We start from the raw sequence: 22,116 nt of genomic DNA, 5'->3' as shown, positions 1-22,116 counted from the left end.
ATCTCTTTTAGATCCTGCTTTTATTTATTTATTTATTTATTTATTTATTTATTTATTTATTTATTTATTTATTTATTTTTGGGTATAGACTCAGAAATGAGATTGCTAGATCATGTGGTAATTCTATTTTAATTTTTTTAGTAAACTCCATACTCTTTTCCATTGCAACTGCACCATTTCACATCCATCCCCCTCTCCCCCAACAGTGCACAAAGATTCCAATAGCTCCATATCCCCACCAACATTTGCCGTTTTCTTGTTTTTGATAACTGCCATCTTAATGGGTGTGAGGTGCAGTTTTGATTCGCATTTTTTTAATGACTAGTGACGTTGAGCATCTTTTAAATATACTTGTTGGCCATTTGTATATCTTCTTTGGAGAAATGTCTGTTCAACTTTTTTCCTGTTTTTTAATTGGGTTATTTATCTTTTGTTATTGTTGAGTTGTAGGAATTCTTGATAGTAGTGGATATCAACTCCCTATCAGATATATGATTTGCAAACATTTTCTCCAATTCCATGGGTTACTTTTTCATTATGTGGGTTGATTATTTTGTTGTTGTTGTTTGATATACAGAAGTTTTTAACTTTGATGTCCCATTTGTCTATTATTGCTTTTGTTCCCGGTGCTTTGGTGTCATATTTAAGAAATCATTGCCAGGGACGCCTGGGTGGCTCAGTCAGTTAAGTGTCTGCCTTTGGCTCAGGTCATGATCTCAGGGTCCTGGGATCGAGCCTCGAGTTGGGCTCTCTGCTCAGTGGGAGCCTGCTTCTCCCTCTGCCTGCCGCTCCCCCTGCTTGTACTCTCTTTCTCTCTGTCAAATAAATAAATAAAGTAAAAAAAAAAAAAAGAAATCATTGCCAATTCCAATGTCATGAAGTTTTCCCCTATGTTTTCTTCTAGGAGTTTTATAGTTTTATGTCTTTGATTTATATCTTTGATTCATTTGGAGTTAATTTTTGTATATGGTGTAATGTAAGCGTGTAACTTCATTATTTTGAACATAGATATCCAGTTTTCCCGACATTTGTTCAATGTCCTTTCCTCATTGAATGACCTTGGCACTGTTGTTGAAAATTCTTTGACCACATACATGAGGGTTTATTTTGGGGCTTTCTGTTCTATTCCATTGATCTACATTTCTGTCTTTATGCCAGTACCACATTGTTTTGATTACTAAAGCTTTGTAATAAGTTTTAAAATCATGAAATATGAGATCTCCAACTTTGGTTTTTTGTTTTTTGGGTTTTTTTAATCAAAATTGTTTGACTATTCCAGATCTCTTGAGATTGTATATGAATTTTAGGATGGACTTTTCTATTTCTGCAAAATACACCATTGAGATTTTGGTAAGAATTGTATTAAATTTGTATATTGCTTTAGACAGTACTGACATGTTTTTTTGGTTTTTTTTTTTTAAAGATTTTATTTATTTATTTGAGAGAGAGAGAATGAGAGAGAGCAAGCACATGAGAGGGGGGAGGGTCAGAGGGAGAAGCAGACTCCCTGCCGAGCAGGGAGCCCGATGCGGGACTCGATCTAGGGACTCCAGGATCATGACCTGAGCCGAAGGCAGTCGCTTAACCAACTGAGCCACCCAGGCGCCCGACAGCACTGACATGTTAACAATATTAAGTCTTCCAGTCCGTGAACACAGATATCTTTCTAAGCTTTCTCTCTTATGAGTAGTTTTTGCATATCTTTTACCCTTTCAAAGTCATATTAATATTTTTTATTTTCAGTGTTTATAAACTCTTTATATATTAAGGATATTAATGTTTCCTCATTATTGTGGCAAATATTTTCCCCAGCAATATACTATTATTTTATAGAGTATTTTTGGACTATAAATAAAGTCAAACCCTTTTTAAAATGTATTGGACAATCATAGTTCCCTTTTTTGTGTGTGTATTTTCCTTTTTGCAGATTGTTCATACCGTTTTCATTTTAAATTAGGGATTGGCATTTTTTATAATTTATCTGAAAGATTTAATTTTATGTTATAGTAGACACCTACTGATTTAACTGCTTAACACCTCTTGTTAGGAATTGGCCTCTCCTCTATCCATTTAGTTGCAGTGGGGCAGCATGGTTTCATAGTGAACTTCTGACCCCCACCTCCACTCTGGCCACAGTCAGTTGGTTCTGGGATAGACATCAGTCCAGACTAAGTTATTCACAGCCTTCCCCAGGAATTTGGAGGAGAACCAACAGAGTCAGGTCATCCCCATCCAAGTAGCTGGGCAACCTACAGTAAAACTTGGGTGCTTCTGGGGACCATTTGATCACCATGTGCTCTGGGAAACAGATGGGGATTTGTGGGAAAAGTGAAGTATGAAGTAGAGAATTCCGAGAGTGGGAAGGACAAATACCTTGATAATGTTCTGGTGCCGATTCTAGTAACTGAGATCCAGCTGCCTTCCCACCCTTAGTCAGTTTTAATTTAAGTTAGCTCAAATGGTTCTCTGGCAATTATATTAAAAAGTACTAGTTAAGGGTGCCTAGGTATCTCAGTCAGGCTCCGTGGTCAGTGGGGAGCCTGCTTCTCCCTCTTCCTCTGCTCCTCACCACCTCCTGCCCTGGCTCATGCTCTCCCTCTCTCTCTCAAAGAAATAAAATCTTTTTTAAAAAGTACTAGTTAGGGGCGCCTGGGTGGTTCAGTTGGTTAAGCGACTGCCTTCGGTTCAGGTCATGATCCTGGAGTCCTGGGATCGAGTCCCGCATCGGGCTCCCTGCTCGGCAGGGAGCCTGCTTCTCCCTCTGACCCTCCCCCCTCTCATGTGCTCTCTCTCTCTCATTCTCTCTCTGTCAAATAAATAAAAAATCTTAAAAAAAAAAAGTACTAGTTAATAAGTATATTTATTCAGTTATTTAACAAATAAATACCGAGTACTACCTGCAGGCACTGTTCTAGTCTAGAAATATACCAGTAGTCAAAGTAGACAGAATCCTTGTCCTCACTGAGCTTACATTCAAGAAGCAGGCAGACAGAAAATAGAAACGAGTAAATGTATAGAATGTCAGTGGCATTTGTACCATGGAGGAAAATAAAGCAATCCTTTGGGGGAGGGGCCACCCTAGTGAAAAAAATGACACAGAGGTCTGAAGAAAGTGAGGGAGCGATCCTTGAGACAGAGGGAAAAGCAAGAGCAAAGGCCTGGGAATAGGAGTGTGCCTGATGGGTTCATGGCACAAAATGGCCAAATGTGGCTGGAGTAGAGTAATAGAGGGAAGACCAGAAGGAGGCAAGGTCAGAGAGGAGGCCAGAGGGTCTTGAGGCCGCTGCAAAGACTTTGGTTTCTACTTGGAATGAGATGGAAGCCATTGGAAGAATTGAAAAGAAGAGAGAAGTGATCTGCCATGTTGTAAGAGGATCACTCTGCCTGAACTTCTTTGTCATATATGATGAAGAAGTGCTTTTCAGTTCTGCCTTTATTTAATTTGGATGATGGTATTTTTTGCTATACAGAAGTGAGATGGTGGGGCTGTTCAGGCTCCAGGAGTCACCATTCTTCCTCTGTAATTGGGTAACCCAGAAGCCCTGTAAGAGTTCGGTTTGTTGTTGTTTGTTTGTTTTAATATGCTCAAAACGTAATCTTTCCTTTTATTATCTCTTTCTTTATGTTTAGAATGTCCTTCTCTATATCACTTATATCTTAATCTGTGTTTTCAAGTAGAATCTTTTTTTTTTTTTTAAGATTTTATTTATTTATTTGACAGAGAGAGACACAGCGAGAGAGGAACAGGCTTCCCGCGGAGCAGGGAGCCCGAAATGGGGGGCTTGATCCCAGGACCCTGGGATCATGACCTGAGCCGAAAGCAGATGCTTAATGACTGAGCCACCCAGGCGCCCCTCAAGTAGAATCTTATATCTTACAGTTATATAGAAATTTTGAACCCAAAATGGAATTAGCTGTGTTTTATTTTCCTTTTCATATAAACAATTAAAAAAAATCATCTGTTGAATAATTCTTCCTTGCACCATTGGATTATGATATTTATCTCAAAAACACATACTGATAGATCTCTTTAAGAATTATATTCTATTCTACTGTATTAGTTTTTTTTTTCATTCTTGTATCAATACCACAACATTTAAAAAATTGATGTTCTGTGTTATATTTTAATTTTTGTGGAACAAGAAAAATGTTGATTTTTCTCATCAGTCTATTCTTTCATGTCCTCAAATTCCAACAAGAAAACAAAATTCCACTGGGATTTTTGTCAGTGGGACTGCCTTAAGCTTATAAATTAATTTGAGAAGGATTTATCTTTATAATAGCCAGTTTTTTCACCCAGGAATATGATCTATGTCTCCATTTATTTCAACTTACTTATGTATATTTCCTAATAAAATTTTGGTCATACAGTTCCTGTATATTATAGGCTGTTTTATGCTTTTTTGCTGCTATTGTCAACATAATTTTTTTCATTAGTGTCTTTCAATCAATAATTTCTCATATATTGGAAAACAAAGCATAACTCTGGATATTTTACTCAATTTCACTTTATTTTGAGGCATTCCTTATTTACTCCTAAGTTTACTTCTTAAGTATGTCTTAGTGATAAAGGTTGTCAGTAAGAAAGTCTTCACAGTTTCTTTATCTGTTTCGTAGTCTCAAAACACCAACTAATGGAAAACATGGCTTTGTCATCTCAATACACTAAGATAAATGAAAACTCTTGCTTAAGAAGTCTACATTTCCTTAAAAAAATTTTTTTCCTACATGAATTTGGCAGATATCTAAGTGGGATCCTCATATGAGCAACCCTAAAGCCTATTCTTTTTCAAATTAACTTATTATGATTTATTTGATAATTATTTCTATTTATAGTTATACAACAAATGCAGAAATATATCTACTTACAAAAAATTAAATATTATAAATAGAACTGAAGTCCCTACTTTGTCTTCACCCTCTATCCTGTCCTCTCCAGAAGTATATATCTTTCCAGAACTTTTTCCAATACATTTACTCTCAGAAAAGACACAGAGTTGCTCAAATTTAGTTTTACTTTCTATTTTTTTGTCAAACTGTACATATTATTCTGCAATTTACTTTTTTTTTCTTCATACCAAGGCAGTGTATTTTTGTCTCTTCATATTATATTACTTTTCTATAATGAATATATTTCTTTTTTTATTCTTATGTTAATCCCCATACATTACATCATTAGTTTTAGATGTAGTGTTCCATGATTCATTGTTTGTGCATAACACCCAGTGCTCCATGCAGAATGTGCCCTCTTTAATACCCATCACCAGGCTAACCCATCCTCCCACCCCTCTCCCCTCTAGAACCCTCAGTTTGTTTCTCAGAGTCCATTGTCTCTCATGGTTCGTCTACCCCTCCGATTTCCCCCCCTTCATTCTTCCCCTCCTGCTACCTTCTTCTTCTTCTTCTTTTTTTTTTTTCTTAACATATATGCAGTTTACTTTTGTAAATTGTAAATCTCACCAGTACTTCCTTCTTCCATGTTGCATGGTATTCTACAATATGGCTACACTGGTATATTAGCCATCTCCCATTCATGAATATTTTGGTTGTTTTCTGTGTTTTTGCAATCATAAGACATGTAATGATAAACACCTTGCTTGCTTCCTAGAGTACGTAGTAAGTGGTAGAATATCACCTGAAATATTTTTATTTCTCACTGAGTTCCTAACCTATTTTCAAGGTCTTAGATCATTTTCATTATTTTTTCCGTAGTAAAATGGTATGGAGACACAGAGTTATCCTCTGAGACTTGAATTGGTTAATTTGGGCCGTTGTTTTCTTTATTGGACAGGGTGATTCCTGGAAACCTCTTGTAAGCAAGCTGCTGCTGTTTGTTTTTTACCCTGTGCTGTTTGGCTTGGAACATTTCTGGAGTCGCTCAGGTCATACACATGTAAAGGAATGACTGTTTCTGGGTACAGGTTGTTTGGTGGTTTTTAAAACCTGGACATGGGTCTCTGTTTTTAGAGGACTCAGTTCTGTGTACCTTGTTCCTCCATACAAAGGAGCCTTATGTAAGGAACCATTCATTACACCTCTTGAATGGGCCATAGGAGAGAAGCGATTTCACTCCCGCCCACTAGTTATTACTCCAAGGCATGGGCCAGTTGAAATCAGTGAGAAAAACATTAATCCTACTCCTTTTGCATGGTTTAAATTCTGCCCTCCCATATCTCATCAGTACAAATCACCCTAAAACACCCCTCACCCTGTTCCCTGGTGTATCTCTCCTTTACTCCTCATTTCTTTATCCAATGCCATGTGCATTTGTTATATTCCTACCACTCTAGGCAAACCAGAGAGTAGCCTATCCACTTGGCCTTATGAGAAGGATGATGGAAAGGACATACCGTAAAATATCTTTGATTGATACAGAGTAAATTTCAACTAAACAAAACCTTAAAATTACTTGCACTTTGGAGTCCTATTGTTCTGGGTTCAAATTCCTGCTTTATTTGTTCATATCATAATAAGCAAATATTTGCCATCAAGCCTAAGACCTTGAGCCAGACACTTAAACTGTTTGAGTCTCCGTTTTCTCATCTCTAAGGTGGGTATAATAATATTTATCTCACGTAAAGCGACACAAGTCTAGAGCATGTAGTGAGCACTCAACCAGTGGTAGCTATTACCTTTATGGCAAGTATTTGATATGAAACACCACCAGGTGACGTACTTGTCTCTGTATTGATCTGGGCAGATCTCCCCTGTCATTTTTCTAAGGCCCAACAAGAACCTGAATTCTCAAAGAATGCTTCAGTTGGACTTCTCAGACTTGCAGGACGAATGCAGGGAAGCTAATCAAACATCTTAATAAGATCATTAGCGATACTCCTGGAAAGAAAGGCCTTACTTAATGTTCCCAAAGACTTCTTTCCTGGTTTATGAGACTGGGGTACGCCATTCTCACGACAGCCAAGTGTGGTCATGGCCCTCTGCGCTTCAAGCCTGTCCAGCCTAAACCTGTTAGCCAGGTTACTAGATCTCAGATCCTCTGGATTTGCTTCCCTCTTCGGCCTCTTGCAATGTGTATTCCACATTCCATTCGGATTCACCTTCTCTCTGTTGCTCAAACCCATGTGTTCTCATCGCCAGGCCACTGCTTTTTCTGTCTGGTACACACTCTCTTCAACATACCGCCTAACTTTTACTCATTCTCTCTGTGTCACTTGAGATGTCATTTTCTCTGGGTAACATTCTTTGACTTCTCCGAGGCTGGATACCGTGTGGTTCTGTGCGTTCCCATCACTTTCAGAAATTCTTTATGTTCCATGCTCCTCCTATCATTGCCACGGTCAATTCATTTGTCTGTATCCTTGACTAAACAATAAGCTCTTCGAGTGCGGGAACTGGGCACCAGCTCTTATCACAGACTGCCACACAGAAGACATCCAATCCATTATGTATGAATAAAGAGTGTTAAAGAACAAAAATTCAACTGAGTAAATTTGAAGATCTAATTGGCTTTATTAAGCAATTCATGAATCCCACAGCAGCCCATCTAGCAAGTGGCTTGGAGCTGTACAAAAGGGAAGGTTTTTATGGGAAGGAGGGTGGAGCGAGGAGTTATTAGCAAAAGAAAAGAAAAGGATTGTTTCAGGCAAGGTCACTTTCCCTTAGGGGAAGAGCAAGGGGTGTTATCATGCAAATTACCTCATCTTCCTTTGAGGGATAGAGAGAGCCCAGTGACAGATTACCTCACTGATGCTTATCGGAAAATTCCGGACTGACTGAAGACTACATTTCTGGGGGAGGTTGAAACTATAATTAGTATAAGTATTAAGCTCTAGTTTGGGGGCTTAGCCCAAGTGACGCCATTTTGGGCCATGGCTTTCTTCTTAGCAATAGATTGGAGTGGGAAAAGGATGTATACTTTTAGTATAGTAATCTGACCAGTTTGTCCAAGTAGAAAATTTACAGTGGGGAGTTGTGGGAAGTAAGATCAGGAAATAAGTTCATTCCAGATTTTAGAAGCTCTTAAGAGTTAAATTAAGAGGGCGCCTGGGTGGCTCAGTCGTTAAGCGTCTGCCTTCGGCTCAGGTCATGATCCTGGGGTCCCGGGATCGAGTCCCACATCGGGCTCCCTGCTTGGCGGGAGGCCTGCTTCTCCCTCTCCCACTCCCCCTGCTTGTGTTCCTGCTCTTGCTGTCTCTCTCTGTCAAATAAATAAAAAAATCTTTAAAAAAAAAAAAAGTTAAATTAAGAGTTTGATCTTTATCCCGTGAGCACTGAAGAGCTATTTAAAATTTTACTGCCATGAAGCGACATGATTATAAGTTTATTTAGGGATATTATTAATTAATTAATTAAGCAGTGGAGTACTTTATAGAGAAAATGAGTAAGAGATTGCAGACGGGAGATTACACTTGGAACTTATTTTTTATTTCTATCCATTTCTTAGTCTTATGGATAGAAATAATATCCATTGCAACTAATACAATGGCTTGCATTTCACTGATGGTCAGTAACAGTGTCTAAGTGAATGAATGAGGTATACGAAAAAGGACAGATGCACAGATTTTGGCAAGGAAGATTTGCTAAGACTTGACTGGCTGCCGTGGAAAGGTGTTAAGTAGTTATTAGTTACAATAGTTACTATTGCTAGAAATAGGGGAAACAGGAACAGGATCCAGTTTATGGAAAACGTGAGCCCAGAAGTCCACACTTTTTGTGTATCTTTTTCCTAGAAGGGATGGACAAAAAGCAATTCATTCTCAAAATATCCTTAGCCTGAGAAGCAGTTCATAATATCCCCACTGTCTTTCTCACCTCTTGAGTGGCAGGAAGGAAGTTGCCAGAAGGTTGAGTGAGTCACCCACAGTCATAAAGCCAGGAGGGCATGCCGTAGGGGGGCCTAATGCCCTCCTGACATGGTTATCCTGTGGCTAAGGACATGAAGTCCCCTTACTTGCGCTAAAAAGCAAATCCTGATTTGAATAAGAGCGTCATGACACTCTGTTTATATTACCTCCTCTTCAACTTTTCATCAAGGTTGAAGGAGATGAAATTCGAATTGCCCGTAATGTACGTATAAAGCAATAGTTGAAAGGAGATAAAAACCATGCTGCTCTTAGTAGAATCCTCTGGGCGGTTGTTTTCAGGGAATGCACTCTTGGGTAAAGAAGGGAAATGTGGCAAAAATGGTTAAATTACAGCTAAAGGGAAGGATGCAAGTGAAACCTGGTGATATGTCGTCCAAGCTGGAGTTAAGTAAATGGTAATCACCCTCCACGCAGGTTTAACCAGTGACGTTTTCCCCAAGGCATAAAGATGTTGACTTTCACACATACTTGGCCAAGGGTCTGTGGATGCCGCCTGCCAGCTATGAGCCATATGCTGCCCACCCAGACAGCCTCCGGAACTCCATTCCCTCACAAATGCCCCAGCTAGGGCACCCTCATGTCAATGAGACTGGCTGCATCATACATGGGGTAGGCCATGGTTATTCATTCACACACAAATATTGATAGAGTGCCTACTTGTACGATACTGTGCTAAGTCTACTGGAGGTGGGAAAGAACCATAAATACCAACGAGAGTAAAGCGTTCCCTGAGCCTAAAAGGAATTTACAATCTACTCAGGCAGACAAAGCACATCCCTTGAGAAGAAAAACAGCACAAAATTTTAAGATAGCATTATAAGAGGTGTAGGGATCCCAAGATACTATGCCCACACTCAACAGTATGTCCAAAAATCAAGAGGTGACCTGAGTTTTTAGGACAGAGATAGAGCTTACTTTTTGTTGGAAGGAATATCTTATGGAGGAAGGTTGAGCTGGATTCTTTTGCTGTTCTTATTCAAACCCGGCCTGAGGCTAAGCTAAAACATGCCAGATGAGTCAAGGAGAGATAAAACCATTAAACAACAGAGTGCCTGGCTTGCATAACCCAACATCCAGGCTTGAAGCCTTTTTCTAGGTGTGGCCAGTTCTTCTGCTATTGCATAGCCTCAGCCTAGTATTGCATCCTTTACTGTGCTGAGACTTTAAATTTACTGAACTTACTGTTTTAGGACTGGTATGAGCTTTCAGTTGTCAGTTATGAAGGATTAGTTAAATCCCTGGCTAATTAATTAACCAGGAAATGGAAGCCATCTCACCCTAGAATTTGGGATTGTTGAGGCACATCAGGGAGGATCCCAGAGACCAACAGAACATGCTAGACCTGATGGGTGACCCTAGCCTCAGACTCTGAAATCAGACCAGAGGTCAAAGGCTGCCTTTTCTGGGCAGAACCTTGGTAGGGAGGAAACACTTTGAGATGGGGTACAAAGAGTGTTCTCTGCTCAGTCCCTCCTTCTATAAGGGGGAGAAGACAATTTGAGGTATAGAACTGCATAAAGGTGCTCATCTTCTATTCTAATCCAGAAACCCTGAGAAATTAAAAATCCAATGCAAGCTTTCTAACACTATGGTTATTATAGAACCTGGGAGATCAACCAAGGCCTTTCTACTTAAAACCTAGGGCAGTTGTTAGCATACTGAGAAAGGACCCCCATCTAGATGGTGAGGTGTCTGACATGGGCAGAGTGAAGGAAGTGATTTCAGATTAAGAGCAAATCCTCAGAGACAGGTACCACTTGGCCTCTTGTTCACCTGCAAACTCCTTTTCCCTCAAGCTTCATCTCCTCTTGAAGTCTTCCCTGACTGTGTCCCCTTTGAGCCACCAGGGTTCCCTACCCCACCCTCCATAATTGCGTATCACATGGTAATGCAATGAGTCATTCAACCACATGAATCCCTCTTTAGACAGTAAATTCATGGAGGGAAGAGACATCTTAATCACTTTCTATTCTCAGTGCCTATTACATGTCTAATATGTCGTAAGGATTCAATAAAAGTTTATAGACAGAATGAGTCCTTGGGAATAACAGTTGATAAAGTTGTGGCCCAGGGGCATGTTTCTCAAACTGGAGTCCTGGAGCTCCAGACAGGTGTTTTGGGGGTCCCCGTGGGATTGTGGGGGAGAGCACTTCCAAGCGTCCTTTTCCTCCTGTAACGATCTTTGATCCAAGTGGTTCTGCTTTTGGCTGTTTTAAATAATAGGAGTTTGTTTGTTTGAAAACAGTTTGAAAACTGCCAGAAAAATCCTGGAGGTGGAAAAAGGAAGAGCCTTTGGGACTATATGATACAGTATCAGCGGGATATTGTTACAGGATAGAGGGGAGTCAGGCCACTCAGTAGTGTCGTGGAGCAGGGTCATAGCCACAAGACTGACTGTAGGCCAGTAGAGAGAGGACCTGTAGAAGGAGAAAGGTGGTCAGAGAGAGCTTCTGAATCACTCCTCGAGGGCCTCCCTTTGGTCATTGGCTATGGACCAACTTCCTTAATATAGCAGACAAGGCCCTACTTCCCTCTCTTGCTCTCCCGCTGTCTCACTCTATATTCCAGCTGCTCTACCCTCAAATACAACGTGATCTTTCTTGCCTCAGGATCTTTGCACAGGCTATTCCCTCTGCCCGGAAAACTTTCCTCCTCTTCTTTTCTGGGCCAGTCCTTCTTTGAGTTTCCATTGAAATGTCCCTTTTGACATCCTACCTCCCTCAACCTAGACCAGGGTGGATCCTTTATTCCCTGTATTTCTAATTTAGTGGGCTTATCACAATTGCAATAATCTATTCAAGGACTGCTCCTCTCCTTCCAGATGGGTTGTAAGTTCTGAGAGAAGGAAGTTCACCACTGTATTCCCTGCACCTAGCACAGCACCGAGCACCTAGGAGGTGCTCAACAAATTCTTAAAAAATGTGATTGGCAACCTCTAAAATTGCCCCAGTTATCCCTACCTGCTAGTAGTCACAGCCTGTGTCATCTCTTTACCTGGAGTAGCTTGCTTCAAACCCATAGAATTCAGCACTGTTGAGGGTATGTGATTTCCATGATTAGGTCACAAAAGATGGTAACTTCTGTCTTCCTGATCACCTTCTCACTTTATATGCTTTGATGAAACAAGCTCATGTGTTGGAAAAGCTCAAGGAATCAAATCCTACTAACAACCACATGAGCTTGGGAGTGGATGCTTCCTCCAGTCAGCCTTCGGATGAGATCTCTACCCTGGCCAACACCTTGATTACAGCCTTGTGAGAGACACTAAAGCTGAGGAACCAGCTAAGCATGCCTCGACTCCTGGCCCTCAGAAACTAAGAGTTAATAAATGTGTGTAGTGTTAAGCTACTAAGTCTTGGGGGTAATTTCTTACACAGTAATAGATAACTAATAAGACAAATAAGTGAATAAATCAGTAAGTGAACAGATGAAACTGAAGACCTCACTAAAGGAAAGGGAAGTTAAGACTGGGGTGGGGAGGAAGTGGACCAATGTGCTAAGACAGAGGCAATTGTCTATGCTTCCTGTTTGATTATGTTTCTCTCAACCACAGAATCTGGAGGGGTTTTGGGGAACACTCTTCCAAAGTGTTCGGAATCAGAAACTCACCAGGTGAGTGGATATTTTGTATGCCCAGGCACTATCTGATATCATTCACGAGAATTTGTGTTTGTAGATGAATAGCAAAGATACATCCTCAGTGATACCAGTTTGGATGCAATTTATATCAAAACCTACAGTCTGGCTTGGGAGGCCTTTATTTTAAGTGGCTGTATTTCAAATCTTGATCCAAGTAACGCTCTCCGAGCATCTTTGTCTCATTTGTATTTGACATTGAAAATGAAAACAGCATTAATAAATTGGGATAGGTTAGTGGGCTTTGATTGTGTCTACAGTGCAGATGTAAATAATATAAAATCCTTGATAGAGCTATAAATACCAGCTTTATCAATAGCTCTCATAATTTATAATTTTCCATTGCATTTCCGAATGCTGATGCTCACCTTTTTCCTAGATTGGTTTCCTCACTTCAGAGTGATAAAAGTGCAAAAAATAATGATATACTTTGGAGTGCATTCATGGTCCAACGTCTACTTTTAACGGAGGCCTACAAAGAAGTTCCTTTTTTACCTTCCTAAATCTAGGCCTACAAAGAAGTTCCTTTTCTACCTTCCTAAATCTCATATTTTTCCTGCCCAGTTATGCATGGGAAATATAATTGGTTATGAAATTTCCCTTGGGTTAAGCTTGTTTCAATAGGAACTACTAATTACTTTATCACTGAAGCATTGTAACCTGCCCTAACATTTATAGTTTATTTGCTCTCAGATAGAGGACATTTGTTCTTCCTATTATTTATAATCATTTTCTTAATCTTCTCCTAGAAGCCAAATCCCATTACAATTGCTCATTATAAAAAGCTCACGTTTGCATTCTGGAAATGCATAAATGCATCTAATGGCACGATATACCTTTGTGTGTATCCAAAAAGAAAGGGAGAAATTTGAAGAAATCTGAATGGTAAAATCTTGAACTTAAAGATGAGTTACGGAGTGCTTATTTGAGTTACAAACTTTTTAAAAAATCATCATTGGGGCCCCTGGGTGGCTCAGTTGGCGAAGTCTCCGACTCTTGATTTTGGCTCAGGTCATGATCTCCAGGTTGTGAGATCGAGCTCCACATCAGCCTCTGTGCTCAGTGGGGAGTCTGCTTGAGATTCTCTCTTATCCTCTCCCCCTGCTCCTCCCCCTGCGCTCTCGCTCTCTCAAAAATAAATAAAGCTTTAAAAAATAAAATCATTATTTACAGAGGGATGCATTGCACTAGTCCTTAAAATGTCTGGCTTGTGTACAAGTTGCAGGAGCAAGATTCTATTTTTTAAACTTTTGAAATTCCAGTATAATTAACATACAGCGTTATATTAGTTTCAAGTGTACAATATAGTGACTCAACAATTCTATATGTTATTTAGTGCTCATCATGGTAAGTGGACGCTTAATCCCCTTCACCTACTTCACCCATCTCCCACCCATCTCCCCTCTGGCAACCATCAGCTTGTTCTCTATAGTTAAGAATCTGTTTGTTGATTTATCTCTTTTTTCCTTTGTTTGCTTGTTTCATTTCTTAAATTCCACGTGTGAGTGAAATCATATGGTATTTGTCTTTCTCTGACTGATCTCACTTAGCATTATATTGTCTAAATCCATCCCTGTGGATGTAAGTGGCAAGATTTCATTCTGTTTTATGGCTGACTAATATTCCAAGACCAAGAGTCTTGAAGCTGCGGTACTAGGGGCCACCACCAAGAGGTAATGGATCAGAAGTTAAGATAAAGTAGCTGTGAAATTGTAATGGGAGCATACTGGGGCTGGAGGGGCACACACCTTATGCTCGAGTGGGCTGGGAAAACAGCCTGTGAGTTTCTCACAAGCCCTCACCCACTGAGTCACCTTCGTCTGCTGCAGCAATTCAAACAGTGCTTGAAGGAAAAGGCTTAGTCTTACCAGTGTCCTTGCCCTCTCCTGTTCTTCCACAAGATGGGATCGTGGGGAGGGGTGTCTGAACTGAATTATCATGGGACTAGAATAGAGAGGTTTGGAATCCAAGAAGTGTCCCTGGATGCTCCGATCCCCACCATTGCCCGCTGCCTTCCCTCCTGACCTTTGCATAGAGCTAAGTTGACTGTAGGTGTGCTTCACCCACTGGCCTCTTGGCCAGGGTTTGGGGGTGATTCCTGGCTACCTTGGTTCTCCAGGCTCTTGTTAGTGTTAAACCCCTCGAAGCTGTCTTCTATCTAGCTCCTGGTCTAGGTGATTAGCCCATGCTCTCTGCTGTAGGGTCATTTCCCCTTGTCACAGTGGGCCATTCTCAACTCAGCCACTTTCTTCCCTCTCACTCCGTGAAGGAACTTCAGGAGCCCCGCCATACCATATGGGAACGGAGACAGTCACTGTGCCACCAAGTTTACTTAGGAGTGGCTATCTCCTATGCTTGCCGCAGGACAGGCTTCAAGGCAAGCTCATCCCAGAGTCCAAGCCATAAATTAAACAAAACAAAACAAATAAAATGCCCCTGCCCTTGGCATTACTCCCTGCCACTCTCCAGACTTCCCCTAAAATAGAGAGATGGATAACCATCTAATTGACTTCCTGCCTCAAGTGACTCTAGAGCCTCCTCCCACTATTCATTCAGGTAAGAAGAACTTTTATTTCACTTTTCGGAATGCATGAGATCTCCTTATGGCATATCCTCCTCCTTGCCAACTCCAGCCTCAAGTTTGACTGATTAGATAGCATATGAGAAAGATCCACTTACCCATAAAGGAACTAATTCAGGAGGCATTTTGAAATATTATACCTCTTCTGTAAGTCAACAGGAAATATATCATCTGATTTGGAATGATAATTGTAACTTGATTCTTTAAATATACTTAGAAATTCATTAGATGCCGCATATGTGTCAGCCTTTAAAAATGATGAGCTTTCTGCCACTCATTGTATGATTCTATTTATATCATACAGGAAAAGGCAAAACTATAGGGACAGCAAACAGGTCAGTATTGCCTAGGGTTAGGGCTGGGGAGAGGGGTTGATGAAAAAGGGGCGCAAAGGAACTTTTTGGGGTGATGTATCTCGATTGTGGTAGTGGTTACTTGATTGCATATGTTTGTTAAAACTTGTAGAAATGTACACCAAAGGTGGTAGATTTTATTGCACATAAATTACACCTTAATCAACCTGACTTTTACCAAAAAATGATGAGCTTTCCTGTTCCCCAGATTAGAGCTGACACATATTGAGCACTTAGTAAAGAATGCTCTGTTCTACCACTTTGATTGCATTAGCTCATTCAATCTTCATGGTAACTCTATTTGGAAGGTACTGTTTTATTATGATCATCTCTCATGCTACTGATAAGGGAAGTGAGACCTAGAAAAGTTAAGTAACTTGCGCAAGACCACACAATGAGTACAGCTGGAGTTCAAACCCCAGATCTGTTTGGTGCCAAAGACTGTGGGTTTCACCACTGTGTTCTATGGCCTCGCAAGATAAGTAAGTGTAGGCTGATAAATATTTAAGAGGTAAACTGGTCACATTTATGTTTGCCTGTACTTTACCCTCCCAAGAGTCTTTTTTAGTTCATCACATTTACTCTTGGATCAGAAAGGCAATGGTACACCCCCACCCCAAACAGACACACATCCCAGGAACAGATTTCCCCAGTTGCCCCGGTCTGACATCCTCAGTTAGAGTGAGCGACCCATTCCGGTCAGTAGCCTTCAGTGAACTACGGATGAGTCAGATCTTGGTGACTGTTTTTTAGGAAGATCCCCCAGAAAGTTCTAGGGGTTGTGTGGCCCTCCTGACCAAGCCCCAAACCTACGGTCTCCACTGGGGGCCTCGCAGTTCCAACCGACTCACCACTGCAGCCTGGTATGACAAAGATGGCAGACTTGTCTCCTGCTGACAGAGAGTTCCCTTCTCAAGGTCATATTTTTGTGACCTGGGTCTGAGAACTCCAGCTCCTGTTCCCTCAACAGCAAATGAATGAAGCTCTATGTGCATTAGTGGCCGGTGTTAGCACACCGCAGAAATCAGGGTGTCCAACAGTCTTCCCAGCTGCTTTTCATAAAAAATTCTGGAGGTCAGTGTAGAGTAGTGGTAAGATAGAACAAACTTGTGGATTCAGGGTTGGTTCTTGCCCAGGAAAAGGGGTGCCGAGCCCCACATCTGGTCTTCTGGTTCTTCCCATATGGTATGTATGCTGCAAAGCCCACTTCCCATTAGCAAGGCAGTCAGGGAGTGCACTTTGTTACGACAGAAGCTTTGGGCATGTGCCGAACCCACTGCAGTGGAAATTTAATTGGTCACGTAGCAATTTGCTCAGCCAGAGACCTTGGATCAGAAGTAGACAATGCAAACACACTGAAAGGGCAACGATCTACCCCAGCAAATACCACTTTGTGTTTTCATCTTATCTGCTTTACTTAGGGAGCAATTTGGTCCTCCAAGACTTCGGGTGAGTCACCAATGCCCATAGGGCTGGCGGAAGGTGCTTTGGAATCAAGACAAGACCACCTAGGCCACAGCTTAACTCATCTGTCATCGACCTTTATTGGGCCCCTGGGCCAAAAGGCAGGGTTGGTCTACCATTTCACCAATGCACTTGTCCCCTATTCTTACTATTAAGGGGACCTGTTGGTACATTTGGTCAATTTATGATGAAGACAGGGAACGCTGGGACAGGTTGGGTACGTGTTGGTTGGATGGTGAGGAGGGGAGAAATATAGGAGTCAGGGCAAAGTTGCAGATAGGGAGCCTTTCCTGAGTTGATAGAGAGTCTCAGAAAGATGCTGTTGAAACCAGGGACATCTTGACACTGAAAACAGAGGATCAAAAATAGTCAAGGAGATCCTTAAGGAACAAATTTTGTCTGTTCTTGGTTTGGCCTGGGATAGACCTATCTGTGCTACTCTAAATTGTTACCAGTTGTTTGTACCTCTCTATAAAGGAGTTTTCCCTTTTTTCTAGAGAAACCATGGAAATACTGAACATCTGATGGGAAAGGTCATGGTCAAGGGAATAAAGGACCTAGAGGAGTAAAGACTGGAGACAAAAAGCAAAATGTTGCTTATATTTACCTTTGCAGCCCAAGCATGAAGGATAAAGAATATTCAAAACTGAGTGGGACTGGCACAAAGCAGCTGAAAGATCAGCCAAGATGCCAACAGAAGGCCAGTCTTCACTCCTGAACAGTGGGTAGAGAGATCAAGGAATGGGCCCTCCTGGAATTTTATCTCCTCAAACATTAGATATCACATGCTTGAAACCATAAAGCCATCTTACATGTTTAAATAGAAAAGAATATTGCTACATTTAGAGTCGTCCCCTTTCCCGTTTCTTAGAAATCTGTTCTGTTATTTCAGTCCTCTTAAATCTTGTTGCTTCCATAATCTTTTATTCCATTTAACAGATAGCTTTTGGGTGATTACCTGTGCAAACCTCTTTGCAAAGCTTATTGCTACCAGTGGGAAAAGATAGCCATTTCCTAAAATTGCTCTGTGCTCTTTGCTCAGACCATTATGAGAGAAACATTAGTGTATTCAAAAACCGAGCACCCACTGTATACAAAGCCTGGTGCTGATAAGGGAGGACTGTGTTTATCCAGAGTCATGCTGCCCTAGCAGTTCTGAAGATTGGGAATCCCTGATTGAAAGGAAATGCCATGCGATGGGAAACAGAGTTATGAAGTTTCCATTTCCGTGATTACTTCCACCCTCTGCAACCTTCCCCCGCCCAACTTGGTTTTTTTCTCATCTACAAAATGCACAAGATCACAGTTCATTGATTTAGGTAGTCTGTGCATTGATTTGTAAACACGGATCAAGATGCCAGACCATCATTTGTGCAAATTGGCCTTGCTCAAAGCCACGGAAACTAAAATAAATCAGCCCTTGGGCCAGCAAGCGGTCAGCATGACCTCAGGAGGCAGAGACTGGGTTTTCCTCATAAGCCTTCTCTCTGCTCCTTCCCATGCTAAATCAGGGTTCACTGATGCCTTGCCCTGCCTGCTTGGTCTCCTAAGCACTAGAAGATTCTTGTCCTCCCCCACCGCAAAGGTTTAGTTATCTGCAGAATGCACCTGTATGTACAATATCAGATTCCATTCTGGTTCCTAGCACTGGGGAAAAGGCCTAGAAACTTTGACGGCACAGGATGTTTCAAGTTTAGCCTTCAAAAAAAAAAAGCAATTTGGTTGGTTTGTAGAAAATTTGGGCAATACAGAAAAACACAAAGAACAGCTAAAATTTGCCTTTAATTATGTTTTCTAGTATTTTTATGCATATCAGTCAAAGCCACACTTAGAATATATTTCAGAACAAAAACTGGTTGTGATACCGTTGTTTCTGCTTGTTCTATAAGAGTGCCCAAGCTTCCATGGAATTTTCTTCATCCTTTGCCCAACCCTGTGACCTGATCCAGAATAAGCCCATTCTTGGCCAGAGAGGGAGCATATTAAAATTCTAAATACGGTATGGCAGTCCCTTCCCATTTACCTGGGATTATGTAAGATACTTCCAGGCAATGCAGTTTCCCTGTTCTGTTTTATTTTGTTTTTGGTGAGGGGAGGTGTGTATGCAGGGGACTGCCAAGAGAAGGAGTGGAGTTATTTCTTAGTCCGGAGTGGTCTCAGGGCAAGCAGCAGGGTCATGCTGGGAACACAGACTCTCGGTGCCCCACGCCAGTCCTCCTGCTTGAGAATCTGCATTTTCCTGAGATCCCCAGGGGCTTCCGAGCCGTGCACCTCAAGTCTGAGAAGCCCTGGCCTGTGGGCCCCCTTTCTGGCCTTCCTCAGGTGGTATTGATTGTCAGGATTTGTCCATAACGTTCACACCTCCTTGATGTTGAAACCAGCAATAAAAATCCCACCTCCGTGGGAGTAAACACCTTTTCCTCAGGCCACAGCTCACGTTCTTTTGGGAAAACTCTAAATGTGTTACTTTCTAAAGGCCCTGAGAGTTGGGGGATGCTCTAAATGGAAGGTCAAGGGAAGAGGCCAGCCCTCTGCTTTGCCTACCCCCCCGCCCCCTCGCCCACCAAAGTCCATTCCGGGGTCACAGCTGTTGTTTTTGTGTCTCCTGCAGTCATAGCAAATCATTCACCTCAGTCAGGGACAAGAGAGAAATTCACAACAGAGCCCTTTAAATTCGGCTGGGGGAAAAACGCACAATGATTTTTTTTCCCCTCCTCCTCGTCCTCCTCCCCCTTCTTCTCAACCACACCTGCCTTATTTGAGGACTCAAATGATACATTGAACCTTTGCTAGTCCACCAGGGGGCCCCAGGAGGCACAGGCCGAGCGCTTGGATCCTGAGGACGCTATCAGGCCAGCTGGGATCAAGGACTCTGAGTACAGTGGTGCCGCCCATAGAGGGAGAAAAAGAGATGACAGATGCCAAAACAGTCGTGTCTGTCTGGGCTGCCAGCCAAGCCATGTGTGGGCCTCGGGATGGATGAGGGACCCGCCCGGGCAGAGCCCTCTGAAGGGCTGCCTTCATTAGGCCTCCCTAAACCAGGCAGGTGTCCTCGGGCAGCCATCTGAACCATCTGGGAGGAGCGGTACTCCCCCTTCCCGGCCTGGAAGCACCTGGGGTTCTCGGTCAAGTTGTTCCCCTCTCTCTTCACAGATTTGAGAGAGTCGTAAAGCCTTTGGGGCTGGACACCACGGCTCCCTCTGGTTCTGGCCCTGGGGGCTCCTCTGTCTTTTTGGCAGCATCTGACAATCCCTCTGGCTTGGCCGTCCAGCTCTCCTCTGGTGCCTCTCCACTCCGAGGCCCGGCTTCCTGGGGTCTGATCTGAAAACTCTTCCTTGGGAGGATCTGGGACACTTATTGGGGTGCAGTCCCTGAAGCAGCAGGGGGTAGGGGGAAGGATGGTTAAGAGAGGCTTCTTCTTGACCCTTGGGGAACTTACCCACATCACCCTGTTCATCCTGGCAACCCCTGCTTGCGTATAAAGCCAGCAAGCACGCTGGTTTTCTTTCCGGAGGTATGGAGCACAAGTGATCAAAAACTCAGGCCCTGGTATTGCAGAGACTGGCATCCAAATCCTGGCTCTTCATCACTAGCTAGGTGACCCAACTTGGCTTCCTGAAATTTTAGGCCTCAACTTGCACCTTTCTAAAATGGGGACAATACCTGCCTCATAGGTCATTATGAGGATCAAATGAGATGCTGAATATAAAGTGCTTAGCACAGTGCCTGGCGCTTAGTAAGTGCTCAGTAAAAGGTAGCTGTCATTGTTATTGTTACCTAAAAATGGACAGTCCGTCATGCCAGATAACCTAACGAGTCAGTGCTGTATCCCAGAAGGCCCGAGAGTTTCAGTTCTGATCTGCTTTGAATTAGCCCTGTGTGCCCCAGGTTCTTCATCTGTAAGATGCAGGTGACACTATCTGGCTCTTTGTTCTTGTTGATAACATTTATCGATGCTAACTGCGTACCAGGCAGTGTTGTAAGTGCTTATGCTAATTCACTTGATTCTTACCACATCCCTTTTGACAGATAGAAAACTGAAGTATAGAGGCTGTGAGCCCAGGGTTAAGCAGCTAAAACAGATGGAGCTGAGGTTCCAACCCAAGCAGTCTGGGCCCAAAGCCTGCATCTCTGCCTTTCTTAGTGTGAGAAATCACATGGTTTATGGGGCGCCTGGGTGGCTCAGTCGGTAAAGTGTCTGCCTTTGGCTCAGGTCATGATCCCAGGATCCTGGGATCGAGCCCTGTGTCGGGCTCCCTGCTCAGCGGGGAGTCTGCTCCTCCCTTTACCTGCTGCTCCCCCTGCTTGTGCTCTCTCTCTCTGACAAATAAATAAGTAAAATCTTAAAAAAAAAGATTAGAAATAAGAAAAATCAAATGGTTTAATAATTATGCAAGTGCTTTGGGAGTGGGAGGCTCTGTACAAACATAGAATGGTCTCACTATTTATCCAAGTTTCTTGGTATTTGGTCTTCACCTGGGATCCTTAACCTTTCCTGGCAGGACATGGAGTTGGGGGGGCTACTTGAGGTTTTCCTGAAGCCTTTTAATCACCGGCTGTTATGAGTCCCCACCCCGCCCAAAATATATGTTGAAGTCCTAGCCCCTAGTACCTCAGAAAGTGACCTTATTTGGAAATAGGGTCATTGAGTTAAAATGAGGTCACTCAGGTGGGCCCTAACCCAATAGGACTGGTGTCACATGGACACAGACAAGCACAGAGGGAAGATCGTGTTGGGGAAGTCACAGGAGAACGCCACATGAACACAGAGGATTAGAGTGATCATCTCCAAGCCAAGGAACGCTGGAGGCTATCAGAAGCTCGGAGAGAGACACGGAAAAGTTCCTTCAGTGCCTTCGCAGGTAGCACAGCTCTGCCAACACCTTGATTTTGGACTTCTACCTCCATCATTGTGAGACACAAATTTTCTGTTGTTCTAAGCCATCCCATTGGTGGTACATTGTATGGTGGTCCTAGGAAAGGAGTACAGATCAAGGAACATGGAGATGAAGATGAAGAAGGAGATGCATGGGAAAGTTGAGGCTGGTGATGGACAAAAGGGTACTGAGGGGGGCCACATACCCCTAGGTGTGCACGTGTGGGTGTGTGCGCGCACGTGTGTGTGCACGTTTTGACAGTGTAAAAATCGATCTGTGAGCTCACCAAGCTTGAAGATCATTCCTCTATAAGAAGATCACGTGAGAGGCAAAATGAACATGAAATCCTATTCCATCTCCACTGGAACAGGTAAGAAAGAGGA

At 42.3% G+C, this 22,116-nt stretch overlaps 1 long non-coding RNA gene across 3 annotated transcripts in view; it reads left to right on the top strand.

The window, feature by feature from the left end:
• The window catches only part of LOC123837806 (uncharacterized), a 64,926-nt gene that overhangs the window by 42,141 nt on the left and 669 nt on the right, over window positions 1–22,116 (top strand). For 2 of the 3 annotated variants that reach the window (XR_010413648.1, XR_010413650.1), the window contains 2 exons: window positions 12,376–12,434; window positions 17,354–22,078. This is a non-coding gene — a long non-coding RNA (uncharacterized LOC123837806). Of the gene's footprint in view, window positions 1–12,375; window positions 12,435–17,353; window positions 22,104–22,116 lie in introns of those variants that run through there. The other variant, XR_010413649.1, reaches the window with a different exon arrangement.

Source organism: Mirounga angustirostris, unplaced genomic scaffold, assembly GCF_029215605.1.
Source record: "Mirounga angustirostris isolate CCGP_5_RB_7025 unplaced genomic scaffold, mMirAng1.0.hap1 SCAF_8, whole genome shotgun sequence".
NCBI lineage: Eukaryota > Metazoa > Chordata > Mammalia > Carnivora > Phocidae > Mirounga > Mirounga angustirostris.
Note: the sequence above shows the minus strand (reverse complement) of the source record. Positions and strands in the feature narration are given on the sequence as shown.